The following is a 19,278-nucleotide window of genomic DNA, read 5'->3' as shown; positions in this document are numbered from 1 at the left end:
GCAGCGACAGCTTTATGAGGAGCATCAGCACTGCTCTGCCTGAGCAGAACCATCACCGCCATAGGTTGTCAAATAACCCGGGTTTAACCCACACAGGTAAGTCCAATGGGGTGCAGGCATGTCCTCTATGCTTACAGCTTCCCGTGGGTGTTGGTTTGATACCGTTTGGGGACAGCCAAGGAGGCATCTGCAGGCAACAAAGGTAGGTGTGTGCTTGTGTGTGTGTTTCCTATGCAGATCCTAAGCCCAGTGTCACATGCAAGTAGGAGGAGTAAGAAGGGTTCCTGGCAAATCCGGGTTATGGATTGCATTTAAAAAGGCCCCGTGGGAGTGCAATGGGCCCCTGTCTTGCTGCTTAGCAATAATGGTATGGGTTTAGGTTCTGCTGTGTGTACTGGTGGTTGACTGCCCCCCAGCCCAGAGTGTGCATGGAAAATTGTCTGGCAGCCTCCCTGACAGCAAGCAGTGATAGTGCCCATGAAGGGCACCTTGTTGGGCCCGCCCCTTTCACGGTTATCGCTTCTCGGCCTTTTGGCTAAGATCAAGTGTAGTATCTGTTCTTATCAGTTTAATATCTGATACGTCCCCTATCTGGGGACCATATATTAAATGGATTTTTGAGAACGGGGGACGATTTCGAAGCTTGCTTCCGTCGCCCTATGCATTGACCCGATATGGCAGTATCTTCGGGTACAGTGCACCACCCCCTTACAGGGTTAAAAAGAAAGATTCCTACTTTCATTGCTACCTGCTTGCTGGCTAGCCAGCTAGCCAGCCCTGTGGGCCTTGCTGCTGCTGCAGCCAAAAAACAAAAGGTGGTGCTGCTGCTGCTTCTGCTGCTTCTGCTTCTGCTTGTGTCTGGCCGCTGTTGGAGCGTCCAGGCACAGGACTTCTGCTGCTGCTGACTAAATGGCCTCCTTAATTGGATCATTTGAGTAGCCAGCACACCTGTGCAGGTAGGGCATGACATGATAGGCAGCTGCCTTGATAGCGGGTGGGTGCTGAATGTTCCTAATTGACAAAATAAGATTAATGCTTATGAAGAAATATAAAATCTCATCCCTTCCCCAATATCGCGCCACACCCCTACCCCTTAATTCCCTGATTGAACTTGATGGACATATGTCTTTTTTCGACCGTACTAACTATGTAACTATGTAACATAACATGGGGGGGGGGGGTCTCCTGGCTGTTCACACAGGTGTGTCATTGCTGTACATTGACCATGCATTGCTTCTGTGGTATTGCAAAGGCAAAGACAAATGCTTCCAGCCATCCATTGCACTAATGGATTGGTCATCAGCTGGCTGTCTATGTCCCGCATCAATATAGACCAAAGTACAGAGGGTTAGGCTATGCTATTGTGCACCTACCTGATGCATCAGAAGGTGCGAGGCCCTTGCTAAATTCTGTGCACAGACTTTGAGATCTATACTTTAGACTGTATCTAAACCTGCTCCAACATGGACTGACATTCTGGCCTACTTTCAGCCGATGCGACTTGTCTGTCGCTGAACAGTCGCTTTTTATGTATTCAGCACCTATGTATAATGTTGTAAAAATGCTCTAGAAGCTAAAGTCGCAGAAATGTCACACATATTTGGCCTGCAACTTTCTGTGCGACAAATTCAGACAGGAAAAATCAGTATAAATCCTTAGAAAATTATCCCCCAGTGTCTCCATCTGCTGGCGGTATTGAATAAGCATTGCTGCACTGATGGGGTATGCATTAGACGAAAAAAAAGAAGAAAAAGAAGAATAATACGCCCAGAAAAGAGGCGAAAAGGAGAAAAACGTAAAAAAACGTGAAAAAAAAGTAAGAGGAAGAGAAGGGAAAAAAAGGTGGAAATGGGTTTAAAAGTGATTTCGGCAGAGAAATATATATATATATATATATATATATATATATATATATATATATACGCGCACACACACACATATATATAAACGTATTCTCCGTTGAGATATTGCAGCCGCTGCTGTGTCCAGGCCCAGGAGCCTTAGCACTGTGCTGTGATGTCACTCAATACCACTGACATCACTAGGTGTAAACAACATCTCTCCTTTGCTGTGTATGTGACTATGGAGCTGTTTGGTGATGTCGTCTATTATGGCCTTCATAGAAGCAACAGGAGATTGTTGCATCCATCTAGAACCCTCAGAACTACAGTGCTATGATGTCACTCACTTCCACAGGCCTTGCAGAGTGTAAACAACAACAACCCAGCTTTGTTGTGTATGTAACCATAGGGATTTGTGATGTCACCTAGAACCTTCACAGCAGCGACAGCTTTATGAGGAGCATCAGCACTGCTCTGCCTGAGCAGAACCATCACCGCCATAGGTTGTCAAATAACCCGGGTTTAACCCACACAGGTAAGTCCAATGGGGTGCAGGCATGTCCTCTATGCTTACAGCTTCCCGTGGGTGTTGGTTTGATACCGTTTGGGGACAGCCAAGGAGGCATCTGCAGGCAACAAAGGTAGGTGTGTGCTTGTGTGTGTGTTTCCTATGCAGATCCTAAGCCCAGTGTCACATGCAAGTAGGAGGAGTAAGAAGGGTTCCTGGCAAATCCGGGTTATGGATTGCATTTAAAAAGGCCCCGTGGGAGTGCAATGGGCCCCTGTCTTGCTGCTTAGCAATAATGGTATGGGTTTAGGTTCTGCTGTGTGTACTGGTGGTTGACTGCCCCCCAGCCCAGAGTGTGCATGGAAAATTGTCTGGCAGCCTCCCTGACAGCAAGCAGTGATAGTGCCCATGAAGGGCACCTTGTTGGGCCCGCCCCTTTCACGGTTATCGCTTCTCGGCCTTTTGGCTAAGATCAAGTGTAGTATCTGTTCTTATCAGTTTAATATCTGATACGTCCCCTATCTGGGGACCATATATTAAATGGATTTTTGAGAACGGGGGCCGATTTCGAAGCTTGCTTCCGTCGCCCTATGCATTGACCCGATATGGCAGTATCTTCGGGTACAGTGCACCACCCCCTTACAGGGTTAAAAAGAAAGATTCCTACTTTCATTGCTACCTGCTTGCTGGCTAGCCAGCTAGCCAGCCCTGTGGGCCTTGCTGCTGCTGCAGCCAAAAAACAAAAGGTGGTGCTGCTGCTGCTTCTGCTGCTTCTGCTTCTGCTTGTGTCTGGCCGCTGTTGGAGCGTCCAGGCACAGGACTTCTGCTGCTGCTGACTAAATGGCCTCCTTAATTGGATCATTTGAGTAGCCAGCACACCTGTGCAGGTAGGGCATGACATGATAGGCAGCTGCCTTGATAGCGGGTGGGTGCTGAATGTTCCTAATTGACAAAATAAGATTAATGCTTATGAAGAAATATAAAATCTCATCCCTTCCCCAATATCGCGCCACACCCCTACCCCTTAATTCCCTGGTTGAACTTGATGGACATATGTCTTTTTTCGACCGTACTAACTATGTAACTATGTAACATAACATGGGGGGGGGGGGGGTCTCCTGGCTGTTCACACAGGTGTGTCATTGCTGTACATTGACCATGCATTGCTTCTGTGGTATTGCAAAGGCAAAGACAAATGCTTCCAGCCATCCATTGCACTAATGGATTGGTCATCAGCTGGCTGTCTATGTCCCGCATCAATATAGACCAAAGTACAGAGGGTTAGGCTATGCTATTGTGCACCTACCTGATGCATCAGAAGGTGCGAGGCCCTTGCTAAATTCTGTGCACAGACTTTGAGATCTATACTTTAGACTGTATCTAAACCTGCTCCAACATGGACTGACATTCTGGCCTACTTTCAGCCGATGCGACTTGTCTGTCGCTGAACAGTCGCTTTTTATGTATTCAGCACCTATGTATAATGTTGTAAAAATGCTCTAGAAGCTAAAGTCGCAGAAATGTCACACATATTTGGCCTGCAACTTTCTGTGCGACAAATTCAGACAGGAAAAATCAGTATAAATCCTTAGAAAATTATCCCCCAGTGTCTCCATCTGCTGGCGGTATTGAATAAGCATTGCTGCACTGATGGGGTATGCATTAGATGAAAAAAAAGAAGAAAAAGAAGAATAATACGCCCAGAAAAGAGGCGAAAAGGAGAAAAACGTAAAAAAACGTGAAAAAAAAGTAAGAGGAAGAGAAGGGAAAAAAAGGTGGAAATGGGTTTAAAAGTGATTTCGGCAGAGAAATATATATATATATATATATATATATATATATATATATATATATATACGCGCACACACACACATATATATAAACGTATTCTCCGTTGAGATATTGCAGCCGCTGCTGTGTCCAGGCCCAGGAGCCTTAGCACTGTGCTGTGATGTCACTCAATACCACTGACATCACTAGGTGTAAACAACATCTCTCCTTTGCTGTGTATGTGACTATGGAGCTGTTTGGTGATGTCGTCTATTATGGCCTTCATAGAAGCAACAGGAGATTGTTGCATCCATCTAGAACCCTCAGAACTACAGTGCTATGATGTCACTCACTTCCACAGGCCTTGCAGAGTGTAAACAACAACAACCCAGCTTTGTTGTGTATGTAACCATAGGGATTTGTGATGTCACCTAGAACCTTCACAGCAGCGACAGCTTTATGAGGAGCATCAGCACTGCTCTGCCTGAGCAGAACCATCACCGCCATAGGTTGTCAAATAACCCGGGTTTAACCCACACAGGTAAGTCCAATGGGGTGCAGGCATGTCCTCTATGCTTACAGCTTCCCGTGGGTGTTGGTTTGATACCGTTTGGGGACAGCCAAGGAGGCATCTGCAGGCAACAAAGGTAGGTGTGTGCTTGTGTGTGTGTTTCCTATGCAGATCCTAAGCCCAGTGTCACATGCAAGTAGGAGGAGTAAGAAGGGTTCCTGGCAAATCCGGGTTATGGATTGCATTTAAAAAGGCCCCGTGGGAGTGCAATGGGCCCCTGTCTTGCTGCTTAGCAATAATGGTATGGGTTTAGGTTCTGCTGTGTGTACTGGTGGTTGACTGCCCCCCAGCCCAGAGTGTGCATGGAAAATTGTCTGGCAGCCTCCCTGACAGCAAGCAGTGATAGTGCCCATGAAGGGCACCTTGTTGGGCCCGCCCCTTTCACGGTTATCGCTTCTCGGCCTTTTGGCTAAGATCAAGTGTAGTATCTGTTCTTATCAGTTTAATATCTGATACGTCCCCTATCTGGGGACCATATATTAAATGGATTTTTGAGAACGGGGGCCGATTTCGAAGCTTGCTTCCGTCGCCCTATGCATTGACCCGATATGGCAGTATCTTCGGGTACAGTGCACCACCCCCTTACAGGGTTAAAAAGAAAGATTCCTACTTTCATTGCTACCTGCTTGCTGGCTAGCCAGCTAGCCAGCCCTGTGGGCCTTGCTGCTGCTGCAGCCAAAAAACAAAAGGTGGTGCTGCTGCTGCTTCTGCTGCTTCTGCTTCTGCTTGTGTCTGGCCGCTGTTGGAGCGTCCAGGCACAGGACTTCTGCTGCTGCTGACTAAATGGCCTCCTTAATTGGATCATTTGAGTAGCCAGCACACCTGTGCAGGTAGGGCATGACATGATAGGCAGCTGCCTTGATAGCGGGTGGGTGCTGAATGTTCCTAATTGACAAAATAAGATTAATGCTTATGAAGAAATATAAAATCTCATCCCTTCCCCAATATCGCGCCACACCCCTACCCCTTAATTCCCTGGTTGAACTTGATGGACATATGTCTTTTTTCGACCGTACTAACTATGTAACTATGTAACATAACATGGGGGGGGGGGGTCTCCTGGCTGTTCACACAGGTGTGTCATTGCTGTACATTGACCATGCATTGCTTCTGTGGTATTGCAAAGGCAAAGACAAATGCTTCCAGCCATCCATTGCACTAATGGATTGGTCATCAGCTGGCTGTCTATGTCCCGCATCAATATAGACCAAAGTACAGAGGGTTAGGCTATGCTATTGTGCACCTACCTGATGCATCAGAAGGTGCGAGGCCCTTGCTAAATTCTGTGCACAGACTTTGAGATCTATACTTTAGACTGTATCTAAACCTGCTCCAACATGGACTGACATTCTGGCCTACTTTCAGCCGATGCGACTTGTCTGTCGCTGAACAGTCGCTTTTTATGTATTCAGCACCTATGTATAATGTTGTAAAAATGCTCTAGAAGCTAAAGTCGCAGAAATGTCACACATATTTGGCCTGCAACTTTCTGTGCGACAAATTCAGACAGGAAAAATCAGTATAAATCCTTAGAAAATTATCCCCCAGTGTCTCCATCTGCTGGCGGTATTGAATAAGCATTGCTGCACTGATGGGGTATGCATTAGACGAAAAAAAAGAAGAAAAAGAAGAATAATACGCCCAGAAAAGAGGCGAAAAGGAGAAAAACGTAAAAAAACGTGAAAAAAAAGTAAGAGGAAGAGAAGGGAAAAAAAGGTGGAAATGGGTTTAAAAGTGATTTCGGCGGAGAAATATATATATATATATATATATATATATATATATATATATATATATACACGCGCACACACACACATATATATAAACGTATTCTCCGTTGAGATATTGCAGCCGCTGCTGTGTCCAGGCCCAGGAGCCTTAGCACTGTGCTGTGATGTCACTCAATACCACTGACATCACTAGGTGTAAACAACATCTCTCCTTTGCTGTGTATGTGACTATGGAGCTGTTTGGTGATGTCGTCTATTATGGCCTTCATAGAAGCAACAGGAGATTGTTGCATCCATCTAGAACCCTCAGAACTACAGTGCTATGATGTCACTCACTTCCACAGGCCTTGCAGAGTGTAAACAACAACAACCCAGCTTTGTTGTGTATGTAACCATAGGGATTTGTGATGTCACCTAGAACCTTCACAGCAGCGACAGCTTTATGAGGAGCATCAGCACTGCTCTGCCTGAGCAGAACCATCACCGCCATAGGTTGTCAAATAACCCGGGTTTAACCCACACAGGTAAGTCCAATGGGGTGCAGGCATGTCCTCTATGCTTACAGCTTCCCGTGGGTGTTGGTTTGATACCGTTTGGGGACAGCCAAGGAGGCATCTGCAGGCAACAAAGGTAGGTGTGTGCTTGTGTGTGTGTTTCCTATGCAGATCCTAAGCCCAGTGTCACATGCAAGTAGGAGGAGTAAGAAGGGTTCCTGGCAAATCCGGGTTATGGATTGCATTTAAAAAGGCCCCGTGGGAGTGCAATGGGCCCCTGTCTTGCTGCTTAGCAATAATGGTATGGGTTTAGGTTCTGCTGTGTGTACTGGTGGTTGACTGCCCCCCAGCCCAGAGTGTGCATGGAAAATTGTCTGGCAGCCTCCCTGACAGCAAGCAGTGATAGTGCCCATGAAGGGCACCTTGTTGGGCCCGCCCCTTTCACGGTTATCGCTTCTCGGCCTTTTGGCTAAGATCAAGTGTAGTATCTGTTCTTATCAGTTTAATATCTGATACGTCCCCTATCTGGGGACCATATATTAAATGGATTTTTGAGAACGGGGGCCGATTTCGAAGCTTGCTTCTGTCGCCCTATGCATTGACCCGATATGGCAGTATCTTCGGGTACAGTGCACCACCCCCTTACAGGGTTAAAAAGAAAGATTCCTACTTTCATTGCTACCTGCTTGCTGGCTAGCCAGCTAGCCAGCCCTGTGGGCCTTGCTGCTGCTGCAGCCAAAAAACAAAAGGTGGTGCTGCTGCTGCTTCTGCTGCTTCTGCTTCTGCTTGTGTCTGGCCGCTGTTGGAGCGTCCAGGCACAGGACTTCTGCTGCTGCTGACTAAATGGCCTCCTTAATTGGATCATTTGAGTAGCCAGCACACCTGTGCAGGTAGGGCATGACATGATAGGCAGCTGCCTTGATAGCGGGTGGGTGCTGAATGTTCCTAATTGACAAAATAAGATTAATGCTTATGAAGAAATATAAAATCTCATCCCTTCCCCAATATCGCGCCACACCCCTACCCCTTAATTCCCTGGTTGAACTTGATGGACATATGTCTTTTTTCGACCGTACTAACTATGTCACTATGTAACATAACATGGGGGGGGGGGGTCTCCTGGCTGTTCACACAGGTGTGTCATTGCTGTACATTGACCATGCATTGCTTCTGTGGTATTGCAAAGGCAAAGACAAATGCTTCCAGCCATCCATTGCACTAATGGATTGGTCATCAGCTGGCTGTCTATGTCCCGCATCAATATAGACCAAAGTACAGAGGGTTAGGCTATGCTATTGTGCACCTACCTGATGCATCAGAAGGTGCGAGGCCCTTGCTAAATTCTGTGCACAGACTTTGAGATCTATACTTTAGACTGTATCTAAACCTGCTCCAACATGGACTGACATTCTGGCCTACTTTCAGCCGATGCGACTTGTCTGTCGCTGAACAGTCGCTTTTTATGTATTCAGCACCTATGTATAATGTTGTAAAAATGCTCTAGAAGCTAAAGTCGCAGAAATGTCACACATATTTGGCCTGCAACTTTCTGTGCGACAAATTCAGACAGGAAAAATCAGTATAAATCCTTAGAAAATTATCCCCCAGTGTCTCCATCTGCTGGCGGTATTGAATAAGCATTGCTGCACTGATGGGGTATGCATTAGACGAAAAAAAAGAAGAAAAAGAAGAATAATACGCCCAGAAAAGAGGCGAAAAGGAGAAAAACGTAAAAAAACGTGAAAAAAAAGTAAGAGGAAGAGAAGGGAAAAAAAGGTGGAAATAGGTTTAAAAGTGATTTCGGCGGAGAAATATATATATATATATATATATATATATATATATATATATATACGCGCACACACACACATATATATAAACGTATTCTCCGTTGAGATATTGCAGCCGCTGCTGTGTCCAGGCCCAGGAGCCTTAGCACTGTGCTGTGATGTCACTCAATACCACTGACATCACTAGGTGTAAACAACATCTCTCCTTTGCTGTGTATGTGACTATGGAGCTGTTTGGTGATGTCGTCTATTATGGCCTTCATAGAAGCAACAGGAGATTGTTGCATCCATCTAGAACCCTCAGAACTACAGTGCTATGATGTCACTCACTTCCACAGGCCTTGCAGAGTGTAAACAACAACAACCCAGCTTTGTTGTGTATGTAACCATAGGGATTTGTGATGTCACCTAGAACCTTCACAGCAGCGACAGCTTTATGAGGAGCATCAGCACTGCTCTGCCTGAGCAGAACCATCACCGCCATAGGTTGTCAAATAACCCGGGTTTAACCCACACAGGTAAGTCCAATGGGGTGCAGGCATGTCCTCTATGCTTACAGCTTCCCATGGGTGTTGGTTTGATACCGTTTGGGGACAGCCAAGGAGGCATCTGCAGGCAACAAAGGTAGGTGTGTGCTTGTGTGTGTGTTTCCTATGCAGATCCTAAGCCCAGTGTCACATGCAAGTAGGAGGAGTAAGAAGGGTTCCTGGCAAATCCGGGTTATGGATTGCATTTAAAAAGGCCCCGTGGGAGTGCAATGGGCCCCTGTCTTGCTGCTTAGCAATAATGGTATGGGTTTAGGTTCTGCTGTGTGTACTGGTGGTTGACTGCCCCCCAGCCCAGAGTGTGCATGGAAAATTGTCTGGCAGCCTCCCTGACAGCAAGCAGTGATAGTGCCCATGAAGGGCACCTTGTTGGGCCCGCCCCTTTCACGGTTATCGCTTCTCGGCCTTTTGGCTAAGATCAAGTGTAGTATCTGTTCTTATCAGTTTAATATCTGATACGTCCCCTATCTGGGGACCATATATTAAATGGATTTTTGAGAACGGGGGCCGATTTCGAAGCTTGCTTCCGTCGCCCTATGCATTGACCCGATATGGCAGTATCTTCGGGTACAGTGCACCACCCCCTTACAGGGTTAAAAAGAAAGATTCCTACTTTCATTGCTACCTGCTTGCTGGCTAGCCAGCTAGCCAGCCCTGTGGGCCTTGCTGCTGCTGCAGCCAAAAAACAAAAGGTGGTGCTGCTGCTGCTTCTGCTGCTTCTGCTTCTGCTTGTGTCTGGCCGCTGTTGGAGCGTCCAGGCACAGGACTTCTGCTGCTGCTGACTAAATGGCCTCCTTAATTGGATCATTTGAGTAGCCAGCACACCTGTGCAGGTAGGGCATGACATGATAGGCAGCTGCCTTGATAGCGGGTGGGTGCTGAATGTTCCTAATTGACAAAATAAGATTAATGCTTATGAAGAAATATAAAATCTCATCCCTTCCCCAATATCGCGCCACACCCCTACCCCTTAATTCCCTGATTGAACTTGATGGACATATGTCTTTTTTCGACCGTACTAACTATGTAACTATGTAACATAACATGGGGGGGGGGGGGGGTCTCCTGGCTGTTCACACAGGTGTGTCATTGCTGTACATTGACCATGCATTGCTTCTGTGGTATTGCAAAGGCAAAGACAAATGCTTCCAGCCATCCATTGCACTAATGGATTGGTCATCAGCTGGCTGTCTATGTCCCGCATCAATATAGACCAAAGTACAGAGGGTTAGGCTATGCTATTGTGCACCTACCTGATGCATCAGAAGGTGCGAGGCCCTTGCTAAATTCTGTGCACAGACTTTGAGATCTATACTTTAGACTGTATCTAAACCTGCTCCAACATGGACTGACATTCTGGCCTACTTTCAGCCGATGCGACTTGTCTGTCGCTGAACAGTCGCTTTTTATGTATTCAGCACCTATGTATAATGTTGTAAAAATGCTCTAGAAGCTAAAGTCGCAGAAATGTCACACATATTTGGCCTGCAACTTTCTGTGCGACAAATTCAGACAGGAAAAATCAGTATAAATCCTTAGAAAATTATCCCCCAGTGTCTCCATCTGCTGGCGGTATTGAATAAGCATTGCTGCACTGATGGGGTATGCATTAGACGAAAAAAAAGAAGAAAAAGAAGAATAATACGCCCAGAAAAGAGGCGAAAAGGAGAAAAACGTGAAAAAAAAGTAAGAGGAAGAGAAGGGAAAAAAAGGTGGAAATGGGTTTAAAAGTGATTTCGGCGGAGAAATATATATATATATATATATATATATATATATATATATATATATATATATATATATATATACGCGCACACACACACATATATATAAACGTATTCTCCGTTGAGATATTGCAGCCGCTGCTGTGTCCAGGCCCAGGAGCCTTAGCACTGTGCTGTGATGTCACTCAATACCACTGACATCACTAGGTGTAAACAACATCTCTCCTTTGCTGTGTATGTGACTATGGAGCTGTTTGGTGATGTCGTCTATTATGGCCTTCATAGAAGCAACAGGAGATTGTTGCATCCATCTAGAACCCTCAGAACTACAGTGCTATGATGTCACTCACTTCCACAGGCCTTGCAGAGTGTAAACAACAACAACCCAGCTTTGTTGTGTATGTAACCATAGGGATTTGTGATGTCACCTAGAACCTTCACAGCAGCGACAGCTTTATGAGGAGCATCAGCACTGCTCTGCCTGAGCAGAACCATCACCGCCATAGGTTGTCAAATAACCCGGGTTTAACCCACACAGGTAAGTCCAATGGGGTGCAGGCATGTCCTCTATGCTTACAGCTTCCCGTGGGTGTTGGTTTGATACCGTTTGGGGACAGCCAAGGAGGCATCTGCAGGCAACAAAGGTAGGTGTGTGCTTGTGTGTGTGTTTCCTATGCAGATCCTAAGCCCAGTGTCACATGCAAGTAGGAGGAGTAAGAAGGGTTCCTGGCAAATCCGGGTTATGGATTGCATTTAAAAAGGCCCCGTGGGAGTGCAATGGGCCCCTGTCTTGCTGCTTAGCAATAATGGTATGGGTTTAGGTTCTGCTGTGTGTACTGGTGGTTGACTGCCCCCCAGCCCAGAGTGTGCATGGAAAATTGTCTGGCAGCCTCCCTGACAGCAAGCAGTGATAGTGCCCATGAAGGGCACCTTGTTGGGCCCGCCCCTTTCACGGTTATCGCTTCTCGGCCTTTTGGCTAAGATCAAGTGTAGTATCTGTTCTTATCAGTTTAATATCTGATACGTCCCCTACCTGGGGACCATATATTAAATGGATTTTTGAGAACGGGGGCCGATTTCGAAGCTTGCTTCCGTCGCCCTATGCATTGACCCGATATGGCAGTATCTTCGGGTACAGTGCACCACCCCCTTACAGGGTTAAAAAGAAAGATTCCTACTTTCATTGCTACCTGCTTGCTGGCTAGCCAGCTAGCCAGCCCTGTGGGCCTTGCTGCTGCTGCAGCCAAAAAACAAAAGGTGGTGCTGCTGCTGCTTCTGCTGCTTCTGCTTCTGCTTGTGTCTGGCCGCTGTTGGAGCGTCCAGGCACAGGACTTCTGCTGCTGCTGACTAAATGGCCTCCTTAATTGGATCATTTGAGTAGCCAGCACACCTGTGCAGGTAGGGCATGACATGATAGGCAGCTGCCTTGATAGCGGGTGGGTGCTGAATGTTCCTAATTGACAAAATAAGATTAATGCTTATGAAGAAATATAAAATCTCATCCCTTCCCCAATATCGCGCCACACCCCTACCCCTTAATTCCCTGGTTGAACTTGATGGACATATGTCTTTTTTCGACCGTACTAACTATGTAACTATGTAACCTAACATGGGGGGGGGGGGCTTCTCCTGGCTGTTCACACAGGTGTGTCATTGCTGTACATTGACCATGCATTGCTTCTGTGGTATTGCAAAGGCAAAGACAAATGCTTCCAGCCATCCATTGCACTAATGGATTGGTCATCAGCTGGCTGTCTATGTCCCGCATCAATATAGACCAAAGTACAGAGGGTTAGGCTATGCTATTGTGCACCTACCTGATGCATCAGAAGGTGCGAGGCCCTTGCTAAATTCTGTGCACAGACTTTGAGATCTATACTTTAGACTGTATCTAAACCTGCTCCAACATGGACTGACATTCTGGCCTACTTTAAGCCGATGCGACTTGTCTGTCGCTGAACAGTCGCTTTTTATGTATTCAGCACCTATGTATAATGTTGTAAAAATGCTCTAGAAGCTAAAGTCGCAGAAATGTCACACATATTTGGCCTGCAACTTTCTGTGCGACAAATTCAGACAGGAAAAATCAGTATAAATCCTTAGAAAATTATCCCCCAGTGTCTCCATCTGCTGGCGGTATTGAATAAGCATTGCTGCACTGATGGGGTATGCATTAGACGAAAAAAAAGAAGAAAAAGAAGAATAATACGCCCAGAAAAGAGGCGAAAAGGAGAAAAACGTAAAAAAACGTGAAAAAAAAAAATGTAAGAGGAAGAGAAGGGAAAAAAAGGTGGAAATGGGTTTAAAAGTGATTTCGGCGGAGAAATATATATATATATATATATATATATATATATATATATATATATATATACGCGCACACACACACATATATATAAACGTATTCTCCGTTGAGATATTGCAGCCGCTGCTGTGTCCAGGCCCAGGAGCCTTAGCACTGTGCTGTGATGTCACTCAATACCACTGACATCACTAGGTGTAAACAACATCTCTCCTTTGCTGTGTATGTGACTATGGAGCTGTTTGGTGATGTCGTCTATTATGGCCTTCATAGAAGCAACAGGAGATTGTTGCATCCATCTAGAACCCTCAGAACTACAGTGCTATGATGTCACTCACTTCCACAGGCCTTGCAGAGTGTAAACAACAACAACCCAGCTTTGTTGTGTATGTAACCATAGGGATTTGTGATGTCACCTAGAACCTTCACAGCAGCGACAGCTTTATGAGGAGCATCAGCACTGCTCTGCCTGAGCAGAACCATCACCGCCATAGGTTGTCAAATAACCCGGGTTTAACCCACACAGGTAAGTCCAATGGGGTGCAGGCATGTCCTCTATGCTTACAGCTTCCCGTGGGTGTTGGTTTGATACCGTTTGGGGACAGCCAAGGAGGAGGCATCTGCAGGCAACAAAGGTAGGTGTGTGCTTGTGTGTGTGTTTCCTATGCAGATCCTAAGCCCAGTGTCACATGCAAGTAGGAGGAGTAAGAAGGGTTCCTGGCAAATCCGGGTTATGGATTGCATTTAAAAAGGCCCCGTGGGAGTGCAATGGGCCCCTGTCTTGCTGCTTAGCAATAATGGTATGGGTTTAGGTTCTGCTGTGTGTACTGGTGGTTGACTGCCCCCCAGCCCAGAGTGTGCATGGAAAATTGTCTGGCAGCCTCCCTGACAGCAAGCAGTGATAGTGCCCATGAAGGGCACCTTGTTGGCCCGCCCCTTTCACGGTTATCGCTTCTCGGCCTTTTGGCTAAGATCAAGTGTAGTATCTGTTCTTATCAGTTTAATATCTGATACGTCCCCTATCTGGGGACCATATATTAAATGGATTTTTGAGAACGGGGGCCGATTTCGAAGCTTGCTTCCGTCGCCCTATGCATTGACCCGATATGGCAGTATCTTCGGGTACAGTGCACCACCCCCTTACAGGGTTAAAAAGAAAGATTCCTACTTTCATTGCTACCTGCTTGCTGGCTAGCCAGCTAGCCAGCCCTGTGGGCCTTGCTGCTGCTGCAGCCAAAAAACAAAAGGTGGTGCTGCTGCTGCTTCTGCTGCTTCTGCTTCTGCTTGTGTCTGGCCGCTGTTGGAGCGTCCAGGCACAGGACTTCTGCTGCTGCTGACTAAATGGCCTCCTTAATTGGATCATTTGAGTAGCCAGCACACCTGTGCAGGTAGGGCATGACATGATAGGCAGCTGCCTTGATAGCGGGTGGGTGCTGAATGTTCCTAATTGACAAAATAAGATTAATGCTTATGAAGAAATATAAAATCTCATCCCTTCCCCAATATCGCGCCACACCCCTACCCCTTAATTCCCTGGTTGAACTTGATGGACATATGTCTTTTTTCGACCGTACTAACTATGTAACTATGTAACATAACATGGGGGGGGGGGGGGTCTCCTGGCTGTTCACACAGGTGTGTCATTGCTGTACATTGACCATGCATTGCTTCTGTGGTATTGCAAAGGCAAAGACAAATGCTTCCAGCCATCCATTGCACTAATGGATTGGTCATCAGCTGGCTGTCTATGTCCCGCATCAATATAGACCAAAGTACAGAGGGTTAGGCTATGCTATTGTGCACCTACCTGATGCATCAGAAGGTGCGAGGCCCTTGCTAAATTCTGTGCACAGACTTTGAGATCTATACTTTAGACTGTATCTAAACCTGCTCCAACATGGACTGACATTCTGGCCTACTTTCAGCCGATGTGACTTGTCTGTCGCTGAACAGTTGCTTTTTATGTATTCAGCACCTATGTATAATGTTGTAAAAATGCTCTAGAAGCTAAAGTCGCAGAAATGTCACACATATTTGGCCTGCAACTTTCTGTGCGACAAATTCAGACAGGAAAAATCAGTATAAATCCTTAGAAAATTATCCCCCAGTGTCTCCATCTGCTGGCGGTATTGAATAAGCATTGCTGCACTGATGGGGTATGCATTAGACGAAAAAAAAGAAGAAAAAGAAGAATAATACGCCCAGAAAAGAGGCGAAAAGGAGAAAAATGTAAAAAAACGTGAAAAAAAAGTAAGAGGAAGAGAAGGGAAAAAAAGGTGGAAATGGGTTTAAAAGTGATTTCGGCGGAGAAATATATATATATATATATATATATATATATATATATACGCGCACACACACACATATATATAAACGTATTCTCCGTTGAGATATTGCAGCCGCTGCTGTGTCCAGGCCCAGGAGCCTTAGCACTGTGCTGTGATGTCACTCAATACCACTGACATCACTAGGTGTAAACAACATCTCTCCTTTGCTGTGTATGTGACTATGGAGCTGTTTGGTGATGTCGTCTATTATGGCCTTCATAGAAGCAACAGGAGATTGTTGCATCCATCTAGAACCCTCAGAACTACAGTGCTATGATGTCACTCACTTCCACAGGCCTTGCAGAGTGTAAACAACAACAACCCAGCTTTGTTGTGTATGTAACCATAGGGATTTGTGATGTCACCTAGAACCTTCACAGCAGCGACAGCTTTATGAGGAGCATCAGCACTGCTCTGCCTGAGCAGAACCATCACCGCCATAGGTTGTCAAATAACCCGGGTTTAACCCACACAGGTAAGTCCAATGGGGTGCAGGCATGTCCTCTATGCTTACAGCTTCCCGTGGGTGTTGGTTTGATACCGTTTGGGGACAGCCAAGGAGGCATCTGCAGGCAACAAAGGTAGGTGTGTGCTTGTGTGTGTGTTTCCTATGCAGATCCTAAGCCCAGTGTCACATGCAAGTAGGAGGAGTAAGAAGGGTTCCTGGCAAATCCGGGTTATGGATTGCATTTAAAAAGGCCCCGTGGGAGTGCAATGGGCCCCTGTCTTGCTGCTTAGCAATAATGGTATGGGTTTAGGTTCTGCTGTGTGTACTGGTGGTTGACTGCCCCCCAGCCCAGAGTGTGCATGGAAAATTGTCTGGCAGCCTCCCTGACAGCAAGCAGTGATAGTGCCCATGAAGGGCACCTTGTTGGGCCCGCCCCTTTCACGGTTATCGCTTCTCGGCCTTTTGGCTAAGATCAAGTGTAGTATCTGTTCTTATCAGTTTAATATCTGATACGTCCCCTATCTGGGGACCATATATTAAATGGATTTTTGAGAACGGGGGCCGATTTCGAAGCTTGCTTCCGTCGCCCTATGCATTGACCCGATATGGCAGTATCTTCGGGTACAGTGCACCACCCCCTTACAGGGTTAAAAAGAAAGATTCCTACTTTCATTGCTACCTGCTTGCTGGCTAGCCAGCTAGCCAGCCCTGTGGGCCTTGCTGCTGCTGCAGCCAAAAAACAAAAGGTGGTGCTTCTGCTGCTTCTGCTTCTGCTTGTGTCTGGCCACTGTTGGAGCGTCCAGGCACAGGACTTCTGCTGCTGCTGACTAAATGGCCTCCTTAATTGGATCATTTGAGTAGCCAGCACACCTGTGCAGGTAGGGCATGACATGATAGGCAGCTGCCTTGATAGCGGGTGGGTGCTGAATGTTCCTAATTGACAAAATAAGATTAATGCTTATGAAGAAATATAAAATCTCATCCCTTCCCCAATATCGCGCCACACCCCTACCCCTTAATTCCCTGGTTGAACTTGATGGACATATGTCTTTTTTCGACCGTACTAACTATGTAACTATGTAACATAACATGGGGGGGGGGGGGGTCTCCTGGCTGTTCACACAGGTGTGTCATTGCTGTACATTGACCATGCATTGCTTCTGTGGTATTGCAAAGGCAAAGACAAATGCTTCCAGCCATCCATTGCACTAATGGATTGGTCATCAGCTGGCTGTCTATGTCCCGCATCAATATAGACCAAAGTACAGAGGGTTAGGCTATGCTATTGTGCACCTACCTGATGCATCAGAAGGTGCGAGGCCCTTGCTAAATTCTGTGCACAGACTTTGAGATCTATACTTTAGACTGTATCTAAACCTGCTCCAACATGGACTGACATTCTGGCCTACTTTCAGCCGATGCGACTTGTCTGTCGCTGAACAGTCGCTTTTTATGTATTCAGCACCTATGTATAATGTTGTAAAAATGCTCTAGAAGCTAAAGTCGCAGAAATGTCACACATATTTGGCCTGCAACTTTCTGTGCGACAAATTCAGACAGGAAAAATCTGTATAAATCCTTAGAAAATTATCCCCCAGTGTCTCCATCTGCTGGCGGTATTGAATAAGCATTGCTGCACTGATGGGGTATGCATTAGACGAAAAAAAAGAAGAAAAAGAAGAATAATACGCCCAGAAAAGAGGCGAAAAGGAGAAAAACGTAAAAAAACGTGAAAAAAAAGTAAGAGGAAGAGAAGGGAAAAAAAGGTGGAAATGGGTTTAAAAGTGATTTCGGCGGAGAAATATATATATATATATATATATATATATATATATATATATATACGCGCACACACACACATATATATAAACGTATTCTCCGTTGAGATATTGCAGCCGCTGCTGTGTCCAGGCCCAGGAGCCTTAGCACTGTGCTGTGATGTCACTCAATACCACTGACATCACTAGGTGTAAACAACATCTCTCCTTTGCTGTGTATGTGACTATGGAGCTGTTTGGTGATGTCGTCTATTATGGCCTTCATAGAAGCAACAGGAGATTGTTGCATCCATCTAGAACCCTCAGAACTACAGTGCTATGATGTCACTCACTTCCACAGGCCTTGCAGAGTGTAAACAACAACAACCCAGCTTTGTTGTGTATGTAACCATAGGGATTTGTGATGTCACCTAGAACCTTCACAGCAGCGACAGCTTTATGAGGAGCATCAGCACTGCTCTGCCTGAGCAGAACCATCACCGCCATAGGTTGTCAAATAACCCGGGTTTAACCCACACAGGTAAGTCCAATGGGGTGCAGGCATGTCCTCTATGCTTACAGCTTCCCGTGGGTGTTGGTTTGATACCGTTTGGGGACAGCCAAGGAGGCATCTGCAGGCAACAAAGGTAGGTGTGTGCTTGTGTGTGTGTTTCCTATGCAGATCCTAAGCCCAGTGTCACATGCAAGTAGGAGGAGTAAGAAGGGTTCCTGGCAAATCCGGGTTATGGATTGCATTTAAAAAGGCCCCGTGGGAGTGCAATGGGCCCCTGTCTTGCTGCTTAGCAATAATGGTATGGGTTTAGGTTCTGCTGTGTGTACTGGTGGTTGACTGCCCCCCAGCCCAGAGTGTGCATGGAAAATTGTCTGGCAGCCTCCCTGACAGCAAGCAGTGATAGTGCCCATGAAGGGCACCTTGTTGGGCCCGCCCCTTTCACGGTTATCGCTTCTCGGCCTTTTGGCTAAGATCAAGTGTAGTATCTGTTCTTATCAGTTTAATATCTGATACGTCCCCTATCTGGGGACCATATATTAAATGGATTTTTGAGAACGGGGGCCGATTTCGAAGCTTGCTTCCGTCGCCCTATGCATTGACCCGATATGGCAGTATCTTCGGGTACAGTGCACCACCCCCTTACAGGGTTAAAAAGAAAGATTCCTACTTTCATTGCTACCTGCTTGCTGGCTAGCCAGCTAGCCAGCCCTGTGGGCCTTGCTGCTGCTGCAGCCAAAAAACAAAAGGTGGTGCTGCTGCTGCTTCTGCTGCTTCTGCTTCTGCTTGTGTCTGGCCGCTGTTGGAGCGTCCAGGCACAGGACTTCTGCTGCTGCTGACTAAATGGCCTCCTTAATTGGATCATTTGAGTAGCCAGCACACCTGTGCAGGTAGGGCATGACATGATAGGCAGCTGCCTTGATAGCGGGTGGGTGCTGAATGTTCCTAATTGACAAAATA

General features: G+C 46.2%; 9 non-coding genes across 9 annotated transcripts; all 9 read left to right on the top strand.

Moving 5' to 3' along the window:
• The first annotated feature begins 515 nt into the window (after positions 1-515).
• LOC130331635 (U2 spliceosomal RNA) lies at positions 516-706 on the top strand. Its single transcript, XR_008874502.1, has one exon. It is a non-coding gene; the product is annotated as a U2 spliceosomal RNA (small nuclear RNA).
• A 2,089-nt stretch (positions 707-2,795) lies between these two features.
• Positions 2,796-2,986, top strand: LOC130331714 (U2 spliceosomal RNA). Its single transcript, XR_008874561.1, has one exon. It is a non-coding gene; the product is annotated as a U2 spliceosomal RNA (small nuclear RNA).
• A 2,093-nt stretch (positions 2,987-5,079) lies between these two features.
• On the top strand, positions 5,080-5,270 carry LOC130331713 (U2 spliceosomal RNA). Its single transcript, XR_008874560.1, has one exon. It is a non-coding gene; the product is annotated as a U2 spliceosomal RNA (small nuclear RNA).
• Positions 5,271-7,363: 2,093 nt separating this feature from the next.
• Positions 7,364-7,554, top strand: LOC130331581 (U2 spliceosomal RNA). Its single transcript, XR_008874454.1, has one exon. It is a non-coding gene; the product is annotated as a U2 spliceosomal RNA (small nuclear RNA).
• Positions 7,555-9,641: 2,087 nt separating this feature from the next.
• LOC130331712 (U2 spliceosomal RNA) lies at positions 9,642-9,832 on the top strand. Its single transcript, XR_008874559.1, has one exon. It is a non-coding gene; the product is annotated as a U2 spliceosomal RNA (small nuclear RNA).
• Positions 9,833-11,930: 2,098 nt separating this feature from the next.
• LOC130331634 (U2 spliceosomal RNA) lies at positions 11,931-12,121 on the top strand. Its single transcript, XR_008874501.1, has one exon. It is a non-coding gene; the product is annotated as a U2 spliceosomal RNA (small nuclear RNA).
• A 2,101-nt stretch (positions 12,122-14,222) lies between these two features.
• Positions 14,223-14,413, top strand: LOC130331711 (U2 spliceosomal RNA). The gene has a single exon (XR_008874558.1). It is a non-coding gene; the product is annotated as a U2 spliceosomal RNA (small nuclear RNA).
• A 2,083-nt stretch (positions 14,414-16,496) lies between these two features.
• Positions 16,497-16,687, top strand: LOC130331710 (U2 spliceosomal RNA). The gene has a single exon (XR_008874557.1). It is a non-coding gene; the product is annotated as a U2 spliceosomal RNA (small nuclear RNA).
• Positions 16,688-18,767: 2,080 nt separating this feature from the next.
• LOC130331709 (U2 spliceosomal RNA) lies at positions 18,768-18,958 on the top strand. The gene has a single exon (XR_008874556.1). It is a non-coding gene; the product is annotated as a U2 spliceosomal RNA (small nuclear RNA).
• The last annotated feature ends 320 nt before the right edge of the window (positions 18,959-19,278 follow it).

Source organism: Hyla sarda, unplaced genomic scaffold (assembly GCF_029499605.1).
Source record: "Hyla sarda isolate aHylSar1 unplaced genomic scaffold, aHylSar1.hap1 scaffold_353, whole genome shotgun sequence".
NCBI lineage: Eukaryota > Metazoa > Chordata > Amphibia > Anura > Hylidae > Hyla > Hyla sarda.
Note: the sequence above shows the minus strand (reverse complement) of the source record. Positions and strands in the feature narration are given on the sequence as shown.